The sequence below is a fragment of the Podarcis filfolensis genome (assembly GCF_964270895.1).
Source record: "Podarcis filfolensis genome assembly, chromosome: 7".
Classification (NCBI taxonomy): domain Eukaryota; kingdom Metazoa; phylum Chordata; class Lepidosauria; order Squamata; family Lacertidae; genus Podarcis; species Podarcis filfolensis.
Window position 1 is genome coordinate 28,434,089 of NC_139603.1, and position 19,345 is coordinate 28,453,433.

The following is a 19,345-nucleotide window of genomic DNA, read 5'->3' on the forward strand; positions in this document are numbered from 1 at the left end:
CTCCTCTGACACCTTCGTTACATGTATTTAGGTGCCAGGCAAAAACATTCCTCTTTTCTGGCTTATTAAGCAATCTTTGGCCTTTCAAATTGGGGGGGGGGGGTATTGTTTTTGTTTGTTACCATGCTATGCATTTTTCTGTTTTTATATTGTAACCCACCCAGTGATCCTCAGATGAAGGGTGGTATACAAATTTAATAATAAAATAAAAATGCAATGAATACAAGCGGAAAACACACTTTTCTCCTATTCGAGCCAAGTCATATTTCGTAAGTGAACAATTTCATTTAAAGAATAGGTATCTCTGTAGACAAGAGCATCCATAAACAGTACAGGTGTCAGGGTGGCAAATTTGCTTGAAAGAGATACGTGAGAAACACTCATAAGCCACAGAACACCACCTAATTTATATACTTATCTTCACATTATTTTTCCATGAACCCAACAGGCATCAGATTAGTGAGTCACACACACTGTACAACTTTCTTATTTGCTAAGAATCGATTCTTGAAAAGCAGTGTATATTTCTGCCCTGACATGTTTCCGTCCGCACTATTTGTTTCAAATTTAGTTTTCATTGTTCCTGCCACAACCGTGAGGACTAGCAACCACAGGCTTCTGACAAGACTTTGCTGCACACAAAAGGCCCACAGAAAATGGGATGATAAACCTACTTCTTATCACAACTGCTGGAGACTCCAGGGCAGGCCACGATTTCTGAGCCACTTTACAAATTCAGAATTCCTAGCCTTAACAGGGTTTTCCCTATCAATTAATAAGATAGGGGCCATTGTCAGCACTTATCTGCTATCCAAAGACGCTTCTTTGCAAGCTTGAGGGCAAAGGTATTTTAAAAGGGAGAGGGGTGGGGGAGAAGAGAGAAGGAAAATGTAAATTAATTCCTACCCCTTTCTAAGCTTCAGGTAGCTCTTCAGAAATGCACTTCATATCTGTAATGAGGGAAAAGAGAATAAAAAGTTAAGCTAAGTGTTTTGTGTGGAAAAAAATATGTGAACCAGTATCCAGAAAGTTAAAAAGTGATGCAAATATATTTTTAAAAAAAAAACCAAACCAACATTATTCATCTGGTAGCATGTCACATAGCTTTCCCCAACATAAAATGAATTGACACAAGCTTTGAGAACAGCACACAAGTTACACACCATGACTCCAGCTGTGCTGTAATAGACTTCTTTGTTTCCTACACAAATCTATCTGATGTTTGAGGCAGAAACATTGCATTCCACCTGTGTTTCAACTCACTACATCAGCCAGTACTGGGGGGTGGGGGGCAGGAGGTACGAGAAAAAGGAATTTCTGCTGCAGAAGTTTCTATAAACACCAAGTTGGAAGCAAGTATGTTCTCAGGACATTTCCTGATAAATTGCCACCATCATCCCTAAAAAAACAAGACTTATATGGAAGCACATCACATTTTGAAAGTTACCTGTAACCAAGACTTCTATCCTACTAACCCAGCCACACTTAGCAGGGAGCAAATTCAACATGACTTGCTTCTGAGTAATGATTATTAAGCTCATGATGTCATGTGCTGTTAACTTCTCAACTCTATGAAAGCATCCATTAAGGGAACGCAGGTCATAATTCTACAAATACGTAAGATACAGGAGTTTACATATTAAGAATGTGATATGAAAATATTTCTGACATTGAGCACAAAAGTTTAGTCTGATTTTAAGTTCGAGATACCCAACGTGGTAATTTAAGAGAAAAAAAGTGGTTTTATTTTATTTACAAAAGGAAAGGAGAAAGAGGATGAATCCCTGATAGATGCACTTGGGTTAATTTTAGCATCCTTCTGTTTAGCTGCTTAGCAACACTTATCCTATGACCTTCTCCGCACCACCTACTTTCGCAAGGGATAACATGTATAACCTGAGAGAGCTAGCAACGATAGCCAGTTTTGACTAGCAGCGTAAGACAGCCGATGGAAAAACCAGCTTTTACTACAAGCAAAAAAAAAAGAAAGAAAGAAAGAAAGAAAAAGAAAAAACCAGGGAAGAGCATCTCTAATTATGACACCTTCAGTAACGGAAAAGCTGAGTGTAAATGCAGAAATGCATCTAGAGTACATAAATCATCTCGAAGAAATCCAGGAAACCCATAAGGCTACAAGGGACATTTTGCAAAGGCCTGGAAGAGGAGGGGAGGGGGAATTTTGAAACGCACTGTCTGCCCTTAGGCCAAAACAAGTTTGCTAAACCCACTACTAAGTCACAAGAGATTTTCCCACCTGAGGTTTTACTTTAGCAATCTCTAGAGACTCTCAGAAGTCCAAGCAAGGTTCATCATATGACATAAAGATGCAAGGATGGGTGTCATCTATCTGGCTATTGAACAGGATAAGAGTGAGGTCTCATCAAATTGTTTGATTTTCAGAGCAGTTCAATAATCGGAAGTGTTCCGGGTTTTAAAACTTCGTATTAAAAACTAATTATAAGAGGGGGGACAGTTTTATTAAATGGGAACAAATTTCAGGTAGCTTTCCCCTAAGCTTAAAAAGTCTGCAAAATTTTACATTAACCCAAACTTAACATACACCACATGTATATGGCTGGGATTGCTATAAGAGGCAGACACACACATACACAAGACATCAGTTTCTGGCCAATTGCCCTGAAACAATTAAAGCCATTAGGTGTGTCTTAAGCGAAGGATGAAAAGAAGTGTTGTGGTAACTTGATTGATTGGATGATGGAGCCATGCTGTTTCTGAGTTTCTAACACACAAAGGGGTCTATTCTCCCAGGGATGTACTTGCAACACCAGTTAATGCTAATGGGCATTATGCAGACACATCAAGAGGAGGTCTATACCCCTAAGCCTTCAAAGGGAAAATAAAACCCTAAAACAAATATGGCTTGCGTGACCATGAGTCACTGGGTCCATGTCTATCTCCCCCTGCATGCGCATATGCATAAATTCATCTGAGGAGAGAGAACCAAGCCGCTGAGGGCAACTTTTTTTAACCCTTCCCAAACTGCATCCAATTCTTCATGCCACCATACCCTTTTAAAGATATCAGCCAATAGTTAGTGGAAGGGTCACAATTCCAGGAGTTACTGAAAAAGCAGCTATCTTAAAAGATGCAAGCATCGGTGTGAAAAGCAGAATTAAGATTCCCCCTATCACACGGGCAATTTTTTTCCTGCGCAAAGGATGAGAAAAACTACATTAAACACGAGTGACCTTGTCCAAAAGGCAAGACATAAAAGGCAGTCAGAAAATGTAAAGTTTCAAGCACTTTTCCCTTGCCAGGAATCAACCAACTAACTTAACTGCCTTCTCAGGCTGAAGACACCAGATTTATGATAATATATACCTGCTACAGATTTCCCCCACTTAGCATCAAAAACTGTAAAGAAAAGGGACCAATTCCATCTCAAGAGGGAAAACGAAGGGAAATGCAACTCCGCCATCCTTTTCAAAGTCAGACCATTAAAAGTCAAGGAAATGGCATTTTAATGAGTTATTTTCTCCCCACCACCCAAGAAAAAAACAAACCTAAAACCCCCCACAATCTCCCCAGGAAGAGTGCAGTTTGGGTACTGCTCTGAAGCCCCTGCCGAATTTGGGACTGTCCATTGGGACCTGGGCTCTTCGTTCCGTCTCCTCGCCAGGCAAAGGAGCACAAATGTGCTGAGCTAAGAGAAACCGCTCTCCCCTCCTCTTTTATAACCCATCAAGGATGCATTGCAGAGCACTGGGAGAGGAGGGAGAGACAGATAGTGTAACGAAGAGGTAAGAAGAGGGGGTGGGGGGGAGAGAGCCGGAGGGAGGGGAGGGCAGAGCCAGAGCAAACTTATCAACCCACATGACAAAGTTCAATCCACCTCCACCATCAACAAGCAGCGGCAGCGGCAGCAGCGGCGGCTCCTCCTCCTCCTCCCTCTGCGAAAGTTTTCACAGCATCTCCAGCCTCCTCTCTCTCGCTGCTCTACTCTGCCCGGCAACGAGATGCCTCTCTTTGCCTGTTGCACAACTGCGAGCTAGAAAGCTGGAAGTTACTTTGGCCGAGGACGGAGGAGAGCAACCACCACGTTTTCCATGGCTGCTCTTCACCCACATACACCCACACACACAAAAAGCACCTTCTCTCTCTCTCTCGGTTAAATAAAGGCAACAGCGAGCGAACCCAACGGCAGGGAAAAGTTTGAGCAAGGGCAGAAAAAAAGTTTGATCAAGTTGCAAAGAGCGGCGAGAAAATCTCTCTTTTTTTGCAAACTCGCTCCATGTTTGCATGGGTGTGGGGAGGTCATAAAAGATCGGGTGGGTGTTTATTTTTTCCTCTCCCCCTCTTTCTTTTTAAGTTCCCAAAGAAAGGAGAAACATCATCTCTTTCTTTTTGCATCCACAATCTTTTAAGGAAAAAAACTGGGGGGGGGGAGAGGGTGGCGGGGCAGGGAAATACGTCTTTCGACCAGGGGCGGAGGAGAGAGAAACCTTTCCCCCGCTGCTTCTTAGCAACGATTAAGGTCGCAGTTTCCTAAGAGACGAGTCCCGACTAGTCTGCATTAACACGGAGAGAAGAGGGGGGGGGCAGGGAGGGAGGTGCTTTTAGAGAAGTTTTGGATGCAGCAATTGTGGGGGGATAGAGGGATAGAAGGGGGTGGGAGAGTTAATAGCGTCGTCGTTGTTCGTAATCCGAAAGGGTCGATTAAAAGGATTAAAAAGAGATGCGAGAAGAATCTTTTTAAAAAAAAAAAACAACAGAAAAAGAGAGAGACCTGGACCAGTTAAGTTCAGAATTCGACGCAGAAGTAAAAGAAGAAAACAGAAGTAAATAGGACACGCGACACATTTTCCTAGGTTCGGACGCACGCGGGGCTCCTTCCTGTACTCGTGACGATGCGTGTGTGCGTTTCCTCCTATAATCCATTGGAAGGGGTGGGGGGAGAGAAAGAGGTCCCTCGGACCCAGTACAACGGGGGGGGGGGAGAAAAGGAAGCCCAGATACCCTCCCGCGCATACGCATACACATACCCCAAAGGACCATAAAACACGCCGAACCCTTCCCAAGTATTCAAGGAGGAAAGGAGAAGGATGACGCGCGTGCACCTTTGCTGAAGGCCAAGCGAGAGAGAGAGAAGCAGAACTGATCTTGTGAAGGCTCCAACCTCTCCCTCTTCCCCCCCCCACCCCCGAGGGTGAAGGGGAGGGGAGGGCAAAGGGAACGAGAAGTACCAAAGTACAATTATATATATTAAAAAGGAGCGACAGAAACAACACACACAGATGCTTCCAGCAACCGCCCTTGCGAACAAGGAGGGGGAAAAGTTAGCAGATGCCCAAAAGAGAGAGGAAAAAGAGACCAAAGCGTCGGGGGGGGGGAGAAAAGAGTTGTACCTTGAGAGAGAGTCGGCTCCACTTCAACGTAACGTGAGGGGTGCTACTTCGCTCCCCATCATCTTCAAATCATAAAAGCTTTTCCCTCTCTCGCACAACCCCAACGCAACAACAAAAAAATTGCTGGAGAAGGAAGATGAGAGCGAGCCGGAGGAGGATGTAGTTGCAGGGAGCGGAGGCCAATTGGGTTAAAAGATGCTTCTCCTTCTCGCAGGCCCATCCAAATCGTTGGTTAAAAATAAACTTTGCAGTAGGAGGGGAGGGAGAGAGATGATCTGGATGAATTCCTGAGCTCAGACGGTTTAATATGGATGAGCATCAGGTCCTGCAGGCAACAGGCTGCAACGGGTGTTGCTGGTTGGTACAGTTTGCAACACGGAAGGAGCGGTGGGGGGAGCCGAGAAGGGGAGGCAGGGAGGAGCGGGGGATGGGAAAGAGAGAAAGAGAGAGAAAACGCTGCCCCAACTCAGCAGCAGCATCTGCTCAGCACCACTGCCAACCAACTTTTCAGAAACTTTCCTCCACGACACACACACAAAAAAAGCAAACAAAAAAAAACCACCCGGCCACCTCTCGCTCCCTCCCCAAAAGCTACATTTGCAACACCAGCAAGAGAGTCGCGCCGCTTGAAAAGGGAGGGGGGCACTTTCTACCTTTCGCCGCAAGTGTCCTCCTTCCTCATCCCCACCCATCCATCCGCACGTTCGGAAGGGGGAAAAAAGTTTCTTTGCACGCCTCGGAAGCTCCCCCGGGCAGCTTCGCTCCCAAGCTGCGCTTTTCCTCTCTCCTCCTTCCCAAGAGGCGCAGGTAGAAAGTCGCCCTCCTGGCATCAGCCTCGCCTACTTACGTCGGACTTGCTCCGGGCTGGGCTGCCTGGCTCGAGCCAGGATGGAAAGCGGCGAGGATGGTGATGAGGATGATGATGATGATGCACGGCCGCCCCCCACACCTCCCTCTCCCGACCCCCCCCCCCCCGCACGCCACTCAAAAAAAAAAAAGTTAAGGATAATAACCGGGAAAGGCCGGGGACGCGCAATTACCAAAGGAAAGCAAAAGTTTCCGGAGGGACGGAGGGAGGAGGGGGGAGAGCGAGCAGCAGCCGAATTCAAAATGGCGTTTCGATGGATGTGCAAAGTTCATCAACTCCCCCAGAACTTCCCTTCGTCCTCTCCTCCCTCCCGGAGGAGGATGAGGCGAAGCCGAGGAGCCCTCCGGCCCGGCAGCGGCGCCCGACGGTGCCCCCAGTCCCCCCACCCCGCACCGCGCGCCCCCGCTCACCCTCCGAGGCAGGCGCATCACGTGTGGCTCCGGCCAGGCTCCCGGGGACGTGTTACTCAGCCAGGCTGCTGCTGCCGCCGCCGCCGCCGCCTCTTGCAAGCGGTAGCATCCCTATCTCGCTCGCTCCCTCTCCTCGCCTGGGAGGGGCTCTGCTCCTCGCAGCAGAGAAGTGAGTAAAAAACTTTCCTCCTTCCTCCTCCTCCCAGTTGCACGGAGCCAGCTCAGCCTCCTCCTGCTGCTCCTCGCTTAAGCAACTTTTTGCTAACCATCGGGACAAAAGTCCAACTAATCTTGCAATAAGAAATAACTCCCCCCACCCCTCTCTTTTGCTCGCTTGCTCTCCTCCTCCTCTCCCCCCCCCCCCGCCACACACACACACACGCACGCAAAGGATGGTGGAAAGAGCGAAGTTTCCAGACTAGAAAGTCTCTCGGTGGTAAAGTACCATCTGGCTGCTGCTGCTCCCCTCCATTACAGGCTTGCAGTTGCAAGGAGGAAGCGCCGTCGCCGCCGCCGCTGCGCAGAGAGAGGCAGTTGAGTGTTAGGGACTGATAAAGCGCTAGGGATGCAGACGGTGCAGTATCGTCTTTGAAGGGATCGCCCGCTGCCTGTCTCGAGCTGCTTAATCCATTGTCAACCAGGTGCCGCGCATTCAGCTCTCTCTCCCCCGTCTAATTAACGAGAAAGGCAGAGAGAAGCCCCACGTCGTGGCTGCTGCTGCTGCTGCCGCCTTCCAGCCTGGAGCGGATGGAGCAACAAGTCCCAGCAATTAGCAATACACTTGCAACCTTAGGCATGGAAGCCCTGGGTGGCGGCGGCGGCGGGCATCCCTTCCGTGTCACCAGTTGCTTCACCATCCAGACGAAGAAGGAGGCGCGGGGAGGCCTACACAAACACACGCAGCCCTCCTAGGTTTAGGTTGATTGAACACCTGGCAATTAAAACGCAGACAATGGTGGTTGTAAATAATTCTCCTGAGGCATAAGGTAGGCCCAGACTTCTGGATATTTTGAGAAGGATGCTAGCGGATTAAACCCCCCCCCCCTCTGTTTAAGAAATCTGGTACCAGCCATCTCCCCCCCCCCAAAAAAAAGCCCCTAAAGTCAGATTTCTAAAAAAAATAAAATCCCTCTATCAAATTAATTTCTGGTTGGTTGGGGGTTGGTTTTACAGTAACACAGGGTGGTCCATCGCCCCTGCTATTTTTGTAAGAGGATATGATCAAACACTTAATCTCCAAGCGTACAGCAGAATCCTAAGCACATTTGCTCCCATGCAGAGTCCAATAGGTCTTGGTCCCAAATAAATATGCAGAGGACTGTGGCCTTAACTTGGCTTTGAGACCATTGAAAAATATGGAATTTGTTCCCGCTCGTTCTTTGCTTCCACATTTCCCCTCCCTGCTATACTTGACAGGCAAGTAAAAAGTAACCCATCACTTCGTGCTCATCCAGAGAAAACTGTTTGGTCCTCTGAATCAAAACACTCTTGGAGGTGACCTTGAGTTCTAGTTTTTGCATTACTATATAAACAGGTATACAGCCCCAGAAGCATTGTTATTTCTGGTTTTTAATATCATTTTTGCTATACTTTGAGTGCTACATTTAACAGCTTTCCTTGGGTCCGGATGCTGCTGAACTGCAGCTTCCATCATCCCTGACCGTTGGCCATGCTGGCAGGGGCTGATAGAAGTTGTAAACCCAACAACATCTGGAGGGCCACAGGTTCCCCATCTTACAAAATGTCTGACAAAACGCTGCAGTCTGGAGTGTTCCTGTTCAGGTTTCCAGATGTTTCATTCCTTTTCATTCCCCCACCCCTTCTGGCCCTGTTTCGCCAGAAACATTCCAGAAAATGAATTTGCTCTTGGTATATAGAATATTTCCACGGCCGATTCTGGATGCTTTAAGAGCAGCTGTGCTCAGAATATGAGGCAAGTATGAGTGGAGAGTCAATGACAGAAGTGAAGGCTTGTTCTCTAGCAGCTCCAGTTAAGATGGGTTTTTTTGGAAGAAAGCTGGGACAGACTTAGGCCTCAGGGACTTTGATGTGCTGAGAGCCTGAGCGAGCAAGACAGGGCTAGCTAGATCCACAGTCTGCCTGCCTCTATAGGAGGCAGCTTCCAATTTTCCATGTGCCTTTCTGACTAGTGGTTGGAACAGGAAGCAACTCACACTGAAATTCCTCCTAAAGGAAAGAATCGGAGCAGGTTGGACCATGAAACGGAAGCAACTCGTGGAGAATTATTTCCAAGGCAGGGGTAGCCAAAGGGGGAGGGCATACCAGATTTTTTTGGGACTGCAACTCCCATCATCCATGACCATTGGCCAAATTGGCTGGGACAGATGGGAGATGGAGTGCGGAACATCTGGAGGGGACCACATTTACTAGTCTTGCACCCAAAGTGAAGGCATCTCAGGTAACAGCATGATTCTCCTACTGCCTGACATAGTCCAGGAGCACAATAGACTATCTCTTATTATGGATACACATTTTGCCGCTATCACACCTGCTTGCTCCCCTTCCAAACCTCCCAGCTGACAAAAACTGCTCTTAGGGGCAGAAATATATCTCCATGGGCTTCCATTCTTTCCCTTCCTGCCTAAATTCCTTCTGGGGATGCCAGGAGGAAAAAGAGCTCAGTTTCCAGGCAGTACCAGGGAGAGGAGGAAAGGAATCTTCCTCTTGCTGTGGCATGATTCAGTGTGTATCCCGTCCTCCACCCTTCTGAGGAAACTGCACGGGGAGCTGAGCCAAGCCTGGGCTATGCCAGGGAGCGGCTATGCTGTTACCTGGGATGGCTGCACTTTCCCTCCTAAGGAAACTGAGCAGTGCTACGGAAGTCCCTGGTCCCTCCTCTCTCGCAAGCAGCAGGTGCTTGTCTTTCGCTTCTAAGGGAAGGGAAACAGGTGAGCAAGAAGGGAAGTTGAGGCCCGGGTGTGCGAATGGAAAGAGAAATGCCTCTCTCTTTATCTGCCAAGAGGAAAGTTAGAGCTGGGGATGTTATTAGGACACCTCCTACACCACATAATTACATTCCAAGACGCGGCGCGTTTAAGTTAAATTGCGTATATTTGAAACAACATTGGGAAAAGTCTGAAAACACCCTACCCCATTCCGCCCCTTTTGGGGATGTTTTTGGGTCTCTTCTGAGTTCAGCACAGTCACACACAAATCAGATGCCCCTAAAACGGTTGCTGCCCGTATCATTGAATTTAATAATTTTCTAAATTTCATTGTTTTGTTTGTATAAATTCTATGACAGAAATAAACACAATTCTGACCGGCTGCACTGAAACACAAGCTGCTAACACTGTGTCAAAGTTCCATGTAAAAAAAAAAAATCTCAAGTGGCCAGCTCATGCTGACAGTTCTAGTATTTAAATTATCTTCTAGGACAGCACAGCAAAGCACACACTTAGTTTCTGAATGTACAAGGAAGCAGCAGTTAATGGAATATAATCCAATGGTGTGTGACAGCTTTTTCCAACCTGGTGCCCTCAACGTGTTTTGAGATACAACTCCCATTGGTCGCATCCAACACTACTCTTTGGCAAAGGTTCACATACGGTACATATCATTTAGCTACCGGGTGGTTTTCCTACAATTTCTTGCTCCCTTGAATTTTGCAGGAGCCTTGCACCCACCAAACATGACATTCAGCTGCAGGTTAGCTTATATTTGCTTCAGTATCTTATAAACAGACGCCATATATATTGTTTGGGAAATGTATAGTGTGGGGAAAATAACAGAGATTGATTATATTATAAATTCATCAGTAAAGGGGCAGGTGATTAAAGATTAACTGCTTGGTATATACTGTCATATATTTAATTCTGCTACACAATTCTGCATCCAGTAATAGTTTCAGGATGCAATTATTATAATTATAGTGTCAGGCAAAAGGAGAGACTTTAAATAATTGCTTACGGTGTATTCAGATGATCCAAGGGATAGTTACAGTTGTCATAGTGTATCTGGTTAACCGAAGCTTTCACAAGAGGTTAATCGGCGGTGTCACTTTGTCTTCTAAGAACAATAGCTTACAATGAGAAGGAACTTACTTCATGATACGGTTATCTCCAATCGGGAAGGGGACCCACTAAGGGCATCTTGCCCAAGGACCTGTCAAAACCTGGAGCGATTGTTGGTTCTTCCAAAAGCTATTGGCACAAGTGGAACCTCCATAATGTGAGGAACTATGTGCTTGAATATCGAATACCAAAAAGCAACTTCAGAGTGGTAGCCATGTTGCAACAAATCAAAGAGTCTTGGGGCACCTTCAAGATCAACACACAGGGCAAGGATGGCAATGTGGTACCCTCCTGATGTTTCTGGACTGCAACACCCACTGGCAATGCTAGCTGGGGCTGATGGGAGTTGAGGAGTCCCCCCCAAAAAACATCTGGAAGCCCCCACATTGACTACCTCTGTATCAGGGGGCCTAAGCTTTTGTGGGCTACAGACTGCTTCATAAGATGCACAATGTTTGTCTTCAGCCAGTGGGTTTACATGGGCATATAGGGGTGAAATATAGAGAGTGGAATCAAATGTTCACGAAATGTAAAAAGCACATTCTGTGACATTCAGTTAAATGTATGGTGAATAAGCACCGCCACCATCAACAACAACAGGAACTACATTGTGATAACGCAATTATCCTAGATTTGCATTGTAGTGAACGGCTATCTCTGGCATCCTCTTGATAGTCAAACGCCACCAGGCCCAGCTGATCACTTTGGGGAGACAGTAGTTGATTAGCCAGGCGCTGCCCCCATTCACAACAGAAGTAACAACTTGACAATAACACAAATTATCCTAGATTTGCATTGAAGGGAATGGCTAGGACTTAAATCACATTGACTTCTGACAATCATTGTTTTTATAAAGACACTACTTGAGCCAAAGAATTGATATCCTGATCCAGGAAGACAAATTCTGACGACTGCATGTTGTTTGACTGTAGAGCAGAGGTGGGGATCCAGTAGCCTTTCAGATGTTGTTAGATTAGAACTCCCAACATCCTTGACTGTCTTTTGACTATAATGGCCGGGGCTGATTGGAATCCAACAACATCTGGAAGGTCAAAGCTTCCTGATCTGTGCTGTTTTAGAGAGCTGAAAGTGACATGTTAGAGCTATTATTATCTGAGGCATGCACACACTTATTCCTTTTTGTTCCACTATCATTTCTGCTCAAGCAGGTCTGGCAGCTTTCGATGCACCGCGAAAATCTAGAAGGCCTGTTTGACCAAGGAATACAGTGAGAAGACAACAGAGGGCTTTATCGTTGCTACTTTCACCTTTGCGGAAAGGGAAACAACTACCTTTCATCTCCAGCCTTTGTGCCCATACTCCTAAATTCTACATCATGTCATAAGAGGAGAAGGAAGAAGTTGTGAGAGAAGAGCAAATAGGAAGTAGCAAGGCTTGTGTCTGTTAGGCCTGGGGGGAAGTGAGACAGCAACCAGGAAAAAGAGTGAATGTGCATGGGTAGTTTTGTGCGAGAAGGGCAAAGCATGTGGAAACCACTAAAGGGAGAAAGAAGGCAGAACTCACAGTAGGAGTGTGGCCTTGGCAGCTGCTAGGAGAGGGGAGTGCATTTAATCTTCCTCGAGTAACACTCAAGGTATTTTCCACATTTGCTCATGGTGATGGGCAGGGAAATAACTGGCAGTCTAATCCGATACATGTCTACTCAGAAGAAAGCCCAACAAATACAGTTGCCCAGGTGACTATAAACAGGATTGCAGCCAGATTTTAATATGAAAGAAGCTTCTTGTGCAATTATTTTTTAAAATAAAGGTTGTGCAAAGGTAGAGTTTTAACCTCCATCACCACAGGAATATGGGAGGAGAACCTTTACCTGTTGCTTTTCTTTCCTCTACTACACCATTGTTTTATAGTAAGAGGAATCCAGCAATTTATTTGTTTTTTTTGATGTCTGAACATGACTTTCTCCTGATCTGGGTCACCAGAGTCTTTCCTAAGCATCATAGCTCCTTTGAACAGTTTTTAAATAACTTTATTGTTGATAGCTAATAAAAAGCAGATAATTAAAACACGTGTGGCAGGGATAAGTTCAACAGACATGCTTTACCCATGTCACTGTCAGCCTGATCCTATGCATATAATTCGGATGTAAGCTCAGTTGTAGTTGGCTTCTCCCAGGTAAGGAGAAGCAATAAGAATGCCATCTTACAGAGTGCATTAAGATTGCTACAACAGGCAAAAATAAATAAATCACTAAAGGTCCGCTAATACCCTCAGTACTTTTCAAGCAGACTGGCGGTGCAGGGTGGGAACCACCAGCATATAGAACTTCAGACCGAGATGCGTGGAGAAATTCCTTTGTCACTTGTGAGCCTCAGAACCCTTAACCGAAGGTAAACTTAATCCAGGCTGGTTCTAGCAATCCGGTACGGTGGTAGAAGCTGTGTGCTGAGGCCTGTGTAAACCATCTCTAGATAAGTGGTTCTCATATTCCATAGGCCTTGAACACCTTTGCAAATAATCCAATCTATCTGAGCCTGCAGACTTGCACAAGTGTTCATACCTGTGTCCTCTCCCACAATCCACTACCTGTACCCTCTGAAGAGGAAAAGGAGCGAGGGAGAGGGAGAGGCTGAACATGACGGCGTGTTTGATTCTTGGCACAATTTAAAGTGCTGCTTATGACCGATAAAGTCCTAGATGCTTTGCGATCAGGTTACCTGAAGGGCAGCTTTCCCCCCCATATGAACCTACCTGAGTTTCGAGCCCTGCCAACATCTGGGTGGCAACTGGGGAGAGGGCCTTTTCAGTGTCTGCACCCAGGCTCTGGAACTCGCTTCGCAGGAAGAACCGTTTCAGCTCCTTCCACAACAACCTTCTGCAAGCCAATAATAAAAATGCTATTGTTTAGGTGGGCCTCTGAACTGAGTTGGTTTAAGTGGGCGCATAACGCAGCAAAGTGCAATATCAGTTTAAACAAACATGCCACACCCCCATAGCACTTCCATCACAATTCAGTTCTTAACCTGCACACACACATTTACATCTGCTATACCTGTTGCAAATGCATTAGTTTCTGTATCCTTATTTTCCACCCCAAAGCTCAATGTAGTTGACAGTTTATTTTTGCAGCAAACTTGCGAGGTGTATTCAGGACAGAGAAAGCAAAATGACTGGTGAAATATCACGTAGCTTCATGGCTGAGTTGGACCTGAACCCAAAGGTCCCTGGTCCAACCCGTTCTCTATTATATCACGCTGACTCTCCCTCTATCATCACCCAACTGCCCACTTTCTACCACAAATTGTTTCCAGAATGATCAGGAGAAGCAGGTAAATACATAGTGCCTTTTCAACTGTCTCATAGCAGTGGCTGGGAGGCAGAACAGAATAAGCTTGCATAGTAACTTTTGGACCAGTAATTCATACCCTCCAACTATTCTCCAATGAAACTAGGGACTTCCTATTCCAATAATGTTATTATTTATACGCCACCCATCTGACTGGGTTGTCCCAGCCACTCTGGATGACTTCCAACAAATATAAAAACATAACATTTAAAAAACATTTTAAAAATCTTCCCTATACAAAGCTGCCTTTAGATGTCTTATCTCCTTATCTCCTTGGCTCAGGGGTCGCATAACTTCATACCCTCCAACATTTCTCTGATGAAAATAACAGTGGCCTAAGGGAAAGCAGAGCATTCCGGGATCAAATTGGAAACAAGGCAGCTTCTGTAAATCTAGGACTGTCCCTGGAAAATAGGGGCACTTGGAGGGTTTGGAAGTTTGCCCTCCAACGGACACTTGGAGGGCCTGGAAACTTGCTCTTTCCTCCCCCCTAGCATGGAAAGGAGGAGAAGAGTTGAAACCAATGCATTCTTCTAGCTTTGCCTACTCATCTAAGGTGAATAGCAATAGCTTCAGGCAGGGAATTTGCCAATCCCACTGCCCAAGTCGCCAGTTGACACCTATGGGCTGATTGAACTTGATGTGCTTGGGCCAGGAGGTTTTCCTGAGTCTTCGCATAGCTGTTCCAAGTGCTGCCACAGTGTTTGGCCACCACAGTATGGAAACAAATTTCCAAAGAGGTGTAAATTAAGTGTTTGTTTTAGGGATCGCTACCCTGTCCTTCAAATGCATTTGCAGGGCGGTTTACAAAATAGGTTTTCAAAAACAAAAACGAAATCCTAGAAGCAGTAAATCTAAAAGCAGCATCGTAAAGCCATCTTATTTATTTATGTTATATGCTACCTTTGACCATAAAATTCTCCTGAAGAAGAAGAAGAGGAGGAGGAGGAGGAGGAGGAGGAGGAGTTTGGATTTGATATCCCGCTTCATCACTACCAGAAGGAGTCTCAAAGCGGCTAACATTCTCCTTTCCCTTCCTCCCCCACAACAAACACTCTGTGTGGTGAGTGGGGCTGAGAGACTTCAGAGAAGTGTGACTAGCCCCAGGTCACCCAGCAGCTGCATGTGGAGGAGCAGAGACATGAACTCAGCTCACCAGATTACGATACTACCGCTACACCACACTGGTGTAGTGATGGAGATGAGATTAAAACAGATTAGACGTAAAGGCCTGGTAAAATTATATCTGGAGCCAAAAACATCATCAAAGGTGAACAGGTGATACACATGAATTGTGGATGAGAAATATAAATCTTACCTTGATTTAGGGAGCAATCTTGTAGCCCCTGGGAGGGTGGTTGGAGGGGGGCTATAGGATACCAGGGAACTCCTTGCTCAAAGTCAGAGAGAGATGCCCAAAGTCAAAGACCTTCTCATTGCAACAGCAGAAAGCTTCACTGCCAGTGCTCCTTATGTACTGGAGATTTTGAATCCAACATGAGCCTGGATTCAACCAGGCTACTTAACTGCACTTAAGAATGCCAACCAGCTAGCATTTTACTGGTCCAAACAGTAAAACAGTAGTAATGGAGTCTGAAAAGGCAGTCAAATCAATATAGGCCCTGACTACATGACCAATGTGGGGAACCTCTGGCCCACCAGGTGTTGCTGAACTACAACTCCCGTCATCATGAGAGCCAGTGTGGTGTAGTGGTTAAGAGCGGTAGACTCGTAATCTTGTGAACTGGGTTTGATTCCCCGCTCCTCCACATGCAGCTGCTGGGTGACCTTGGGCTCTGAAGTCTCTCAGCCCCACTCACCTCACAGAGTGTTTGTTGTGGGGGAGGAAGGGAAAGGAGATTGTTAGCCGCTTTGAGACTCCTTAGGGTAGTGATAAAGTGGGATATCAAATCCAAATCCAATCTCTGGACATTGTCCATGCTTCCTGCAGCTGATGGGAGTTGGTGAGCCAAAGGTTCCCCACATCTGCTATAGGGGAAGTACGGAGTTCTTGAAACCAGCAGTTGGCAGCTCTAATTGACAGAATGGTTGTTATTTAGACTTCAGCCCAGAGAGATCCCAGTTCAAATCCCCACTTTTTTACTTTTTTTTAAATAACTTTTTATTCAAAATTTAAAAAAAACATATTATCCAGATACATATCATCCTTATTCCCCTCCCCATTTTTCCTCCCTCTCCCTCCCTCCCCCCACAGAACCCACCCACCCCCACCCCCCAACTTCCCTCAGTTCCAGTCTTTGATTTCTCTAAAAATGCTGTTTTCTGCATGTTACACAGTTGTATAGATCCTCAAACTATTTAGCTGATTATTATCAATAAAAAGTTTGTGGATGTTTATTCAAAACCAGCCAAGGAGTCCAGTTCGCTTTGTTATGTTTTCAAATACTTTGTAAAGGGTTCCCATTCATCTTTAAAGTCACAGTTATCCTTGTCCCTTAGCTTGTATATCAGTTTTGCCAGTTCTGCATAATCTATCAATTTTTCTTGCCATGATTCTTTTGTTGGGGTTTCTTCAGTCTTCCATCCTTGTGCTATTAAAACTCTCGCGGCCGTTGTCGCATACATGAATATGTTTTTCAGCTTTTTTGGCAGATCTTTCCCTACAATCCCTAATAAAAATGCTTCAGGTTTTTAAACAAATGTTAAATGGAACATTTTCTTCAGTTCGTTGTATATCATTTCCCAAATTTTTTAAATTACCTTACAATCCCACCACATATGATAAACGGTTCAAATCCCCACTCGGTCATGAAGCTCACTGAGGTGATCTTGGGCCAAGTATTCTCTCTCCCTGCCTAGCCTACCTCCCAGGCTCATTGTGAGAATAAAATGAAAGGGAGAGAACCAGGAGCAGCACCTTTAACTCCTTGGAGGACAGGCAGGATTAAAAAAAATAAAATAACAGATCGATATTTGGCACAGTTAGCCTCAGCAGAGAAAAAGCATTGTGTTGTTGTTGCTAGTAATGGCTCCACCACAGCATCATTTCTGTCTCATAGACCGGGTTGCCTGTGAAATCTTCTCACCCACCAGTCCTTTCTGCTAGGGAAGGAGAAAAAACCCAAAACAAATTGCTAATAATGCATAGGCACGTTCCATTTCCATTTGTGGTCTGATTTGTTTCCTCTTCTTCTTGACATACTCTGAACTGATAAGATCCCAATTATTGGGTGACATCGTGTCACGTCTTTCTCGCGTATGGATAAAGATTAACCTCAGAGCCCCCTTTTAATAACATTATATTCTCTGACAAAATTAGCAATAAATGCGGAAAATGTAAGAGCTGACTGGGAAGCCTCTTGCAAGATGGGGGGGGGGGTTGTTTATGAAGCTGAGGGCCCAGTGGATTAGGAATCAGGCCTAGCCTTTTTACCTCTAGGAACCTGGATTCCAGTCCAGATTAAGGACGCAAATGGAAATAAATTTGATGAATTCATCCTGGCCCCAGCTAACCTGATGTGGCTGTATAAGCAAAACAAAAACCCCAAACCTGCCACCACTCCTGATATTTTGACAATGTAACATGCCCAATTTTAGATTTATTTTTTTAAAAAACTATATTTTTAAAACACTCAAATGCAAATACACTCAACCACAAAACCAATATTCCAACTGACACATTTTATATTGGTTTCTGTGTTCTTTTGTTATTATATCTGAAAGAATGTCCAGAGTGGATCTATAGGCGATGTTTCAAGTATAAACGGTAGATCCTAGGTATACAATGATATACTATTTATTTACTTGAATTTCTGTACTATCCTATAATTACTTTTCTCAAATAAATAAAATAAATATTGGAATGCCTTTCCCATTAATATTAGGCTGGTCCCTTCCCTACATTGTTTTCAGTGCCTTCTGAAAAATCTTTTTTATTCTGGCAAGCCACTCAGGCATGTAACTTTAACATGTAATGTTACTATGTATAATGGTTTTTGAAATTGCTGATTTAATCCATATATTGACAACATTCTATGTTAATTTGTTTATAAGTTTGCTTTTATTGATACAGTTAAATGAACATTTTAGTTTGTTCTTTGTAAACCGCTTAGAGTTTGTCTGCTGAGTGAGCAATATATAAATATGTTAAATATGAATAAATAAGTAAAATAGGTGCAGTGATTTTCTTACTTTTTTATGAACTAATTTATAAGCCAGCTTTCAGGATATAATTCTCCTGCCAAGGTAGTGCATAGCAATTTCATAAGACCATCATCTTCATCATCTAAGGCGGTTCAATTAGCACCCCCTTAAAATTGAGCAGCGCCTATTAATTCTTCACAGCAGTTACAGAAAGTGGAAATAAACATAGTTTGAGATTTATTTATTTTTTTAAAATTGCGCAGATGGACATACACATAATTCCTCGGGTGACAATTCCACATTTTCCTTGACAAAGGAACATTGCGCAAACACAGTTCAGTAAAAGAGATTCAAATGTGATCCATAACAGAGAGTGGAGACTTAGACAAAGGTAAGCTAAGATTTTCCAAAACCTAAAACTGTAAGGTCGCAGGCCGATTTCTGTGTACATTACCACAGAGAACAGCTGTCAGCAGGTTTGTGTCCTACACAGAGAATGCAGCAAGCTCTGCTTTGCAGAAGTTGTTTGTTATGTCTGTTTGCCTGGCCAAATTGTATCCCTGGGCCTCCTGGGAATACATAAGAGGAAATCAGGAAACAGGACGTGTCTGGTAAATGTGAAGGCTACCTAAGATGCTGCTGTAGAACATATCTATTGTTCTATGCCTGGCTTGTCTTTCTCTCCCTTGCCTTATTCTTCCTGTTCTTTGCACCTGTTCCTTACCTGAGGGACTGACTTCAGGTTATGTGCAAATGTATGCAATGAAGTCCCTATAATGTTCGTGTTTTTTAAAGATTCAAAACAGTTTCGGGAAGGGTGGTTTTGAGTGGAGAAGATGCTTAACCCTTTCCCCATCCACTTTCCTGTCTACTCCTAATAGCTTCTTCAAGTGAGCAACTGGTTGAAGCTACTGGTATATGCTGTGTTCCCTTGTGCAAAATGGGTACTTAGTTCCTCGCCTTTTCCAGCTGATTTTGGCCTGGTTGCATGTTCCTTCACAGAGATTCCTAAGTCTCCATTTCTCTCTTTTCCTTTGGCTTCTGTTTATACATGGTACCTGATGGATATGCCTGAGGTGAAGTTTGAATGGTAGAGCATAATCCACTCATCAGTATTTACATATTGATGCAGTTATAGGATCTATTCACACGTAATCAGTGTGGCTTAAAAAGTAGGCAGACAGGGTTTTCCTGAACTCCTTTTCAAGACATGTTTTGTTTGGCGCAGCAGTTCCAATCCGTAAGCCAGATTCAGC

The 19,345-nt window shown here is 44.8% G+C and overlaps 1 protein-coding gene and 1 long non-coding RNA gene across 21 annotated transcripts in view; both read right to left on the reverse strand.

The window, feature by feature from the left end:
• Positions 1 to 7,393, reverse strand: part of RREB1 (ras responsive element binding protein 1) — a 125,890-nt gene extending 118,497 nt beyond the window's left edge. For 3 of the 20 annotated variants that reach the window (XM_083623681.1, XM_083623669.1, XM_083623687.1), the window contains exons 1-2: positions 6,645 to 6,937; positions 907 to 950 (exon numbers count right to left, since the gene is read on the reverse strand). The gene's annotated coding sequence lies outside the window, so the exon portion shown is untranslated. Of the gene's footprint in view, positions 1 to 906; positions 951 to 5,003; positions 5,097 to 5,366; positions 5,925 to 6,019; positions 6,155 to 6,213 lie in introns of those variants that run through there. The other 17 variants (XM_083623670.1, XM_083623682.1, XM_083623686.1 and 14 more) reach the window with 12 other exon arrangements.
• Positions 7,394 to 10,002: 2,609 nt separating this feature from the next.
• Positions 10,003 to 15,454, reverse strand: LOC310767266. Its single transcript, XR_014550820.1, has 3 exons — positions 15,304 to 15,454; positions 13,391 to 13,514; positions 10,003 to 11,761 (listed from the first exon to the last, which is right to left on the reverse strand). It is a non-coding gene; the product is annotated as an uncharacterized lncRNA (long non-coding RNA).
• Positions 15,455 to 19,345: the final 3,891 nt, after the last annotated feature.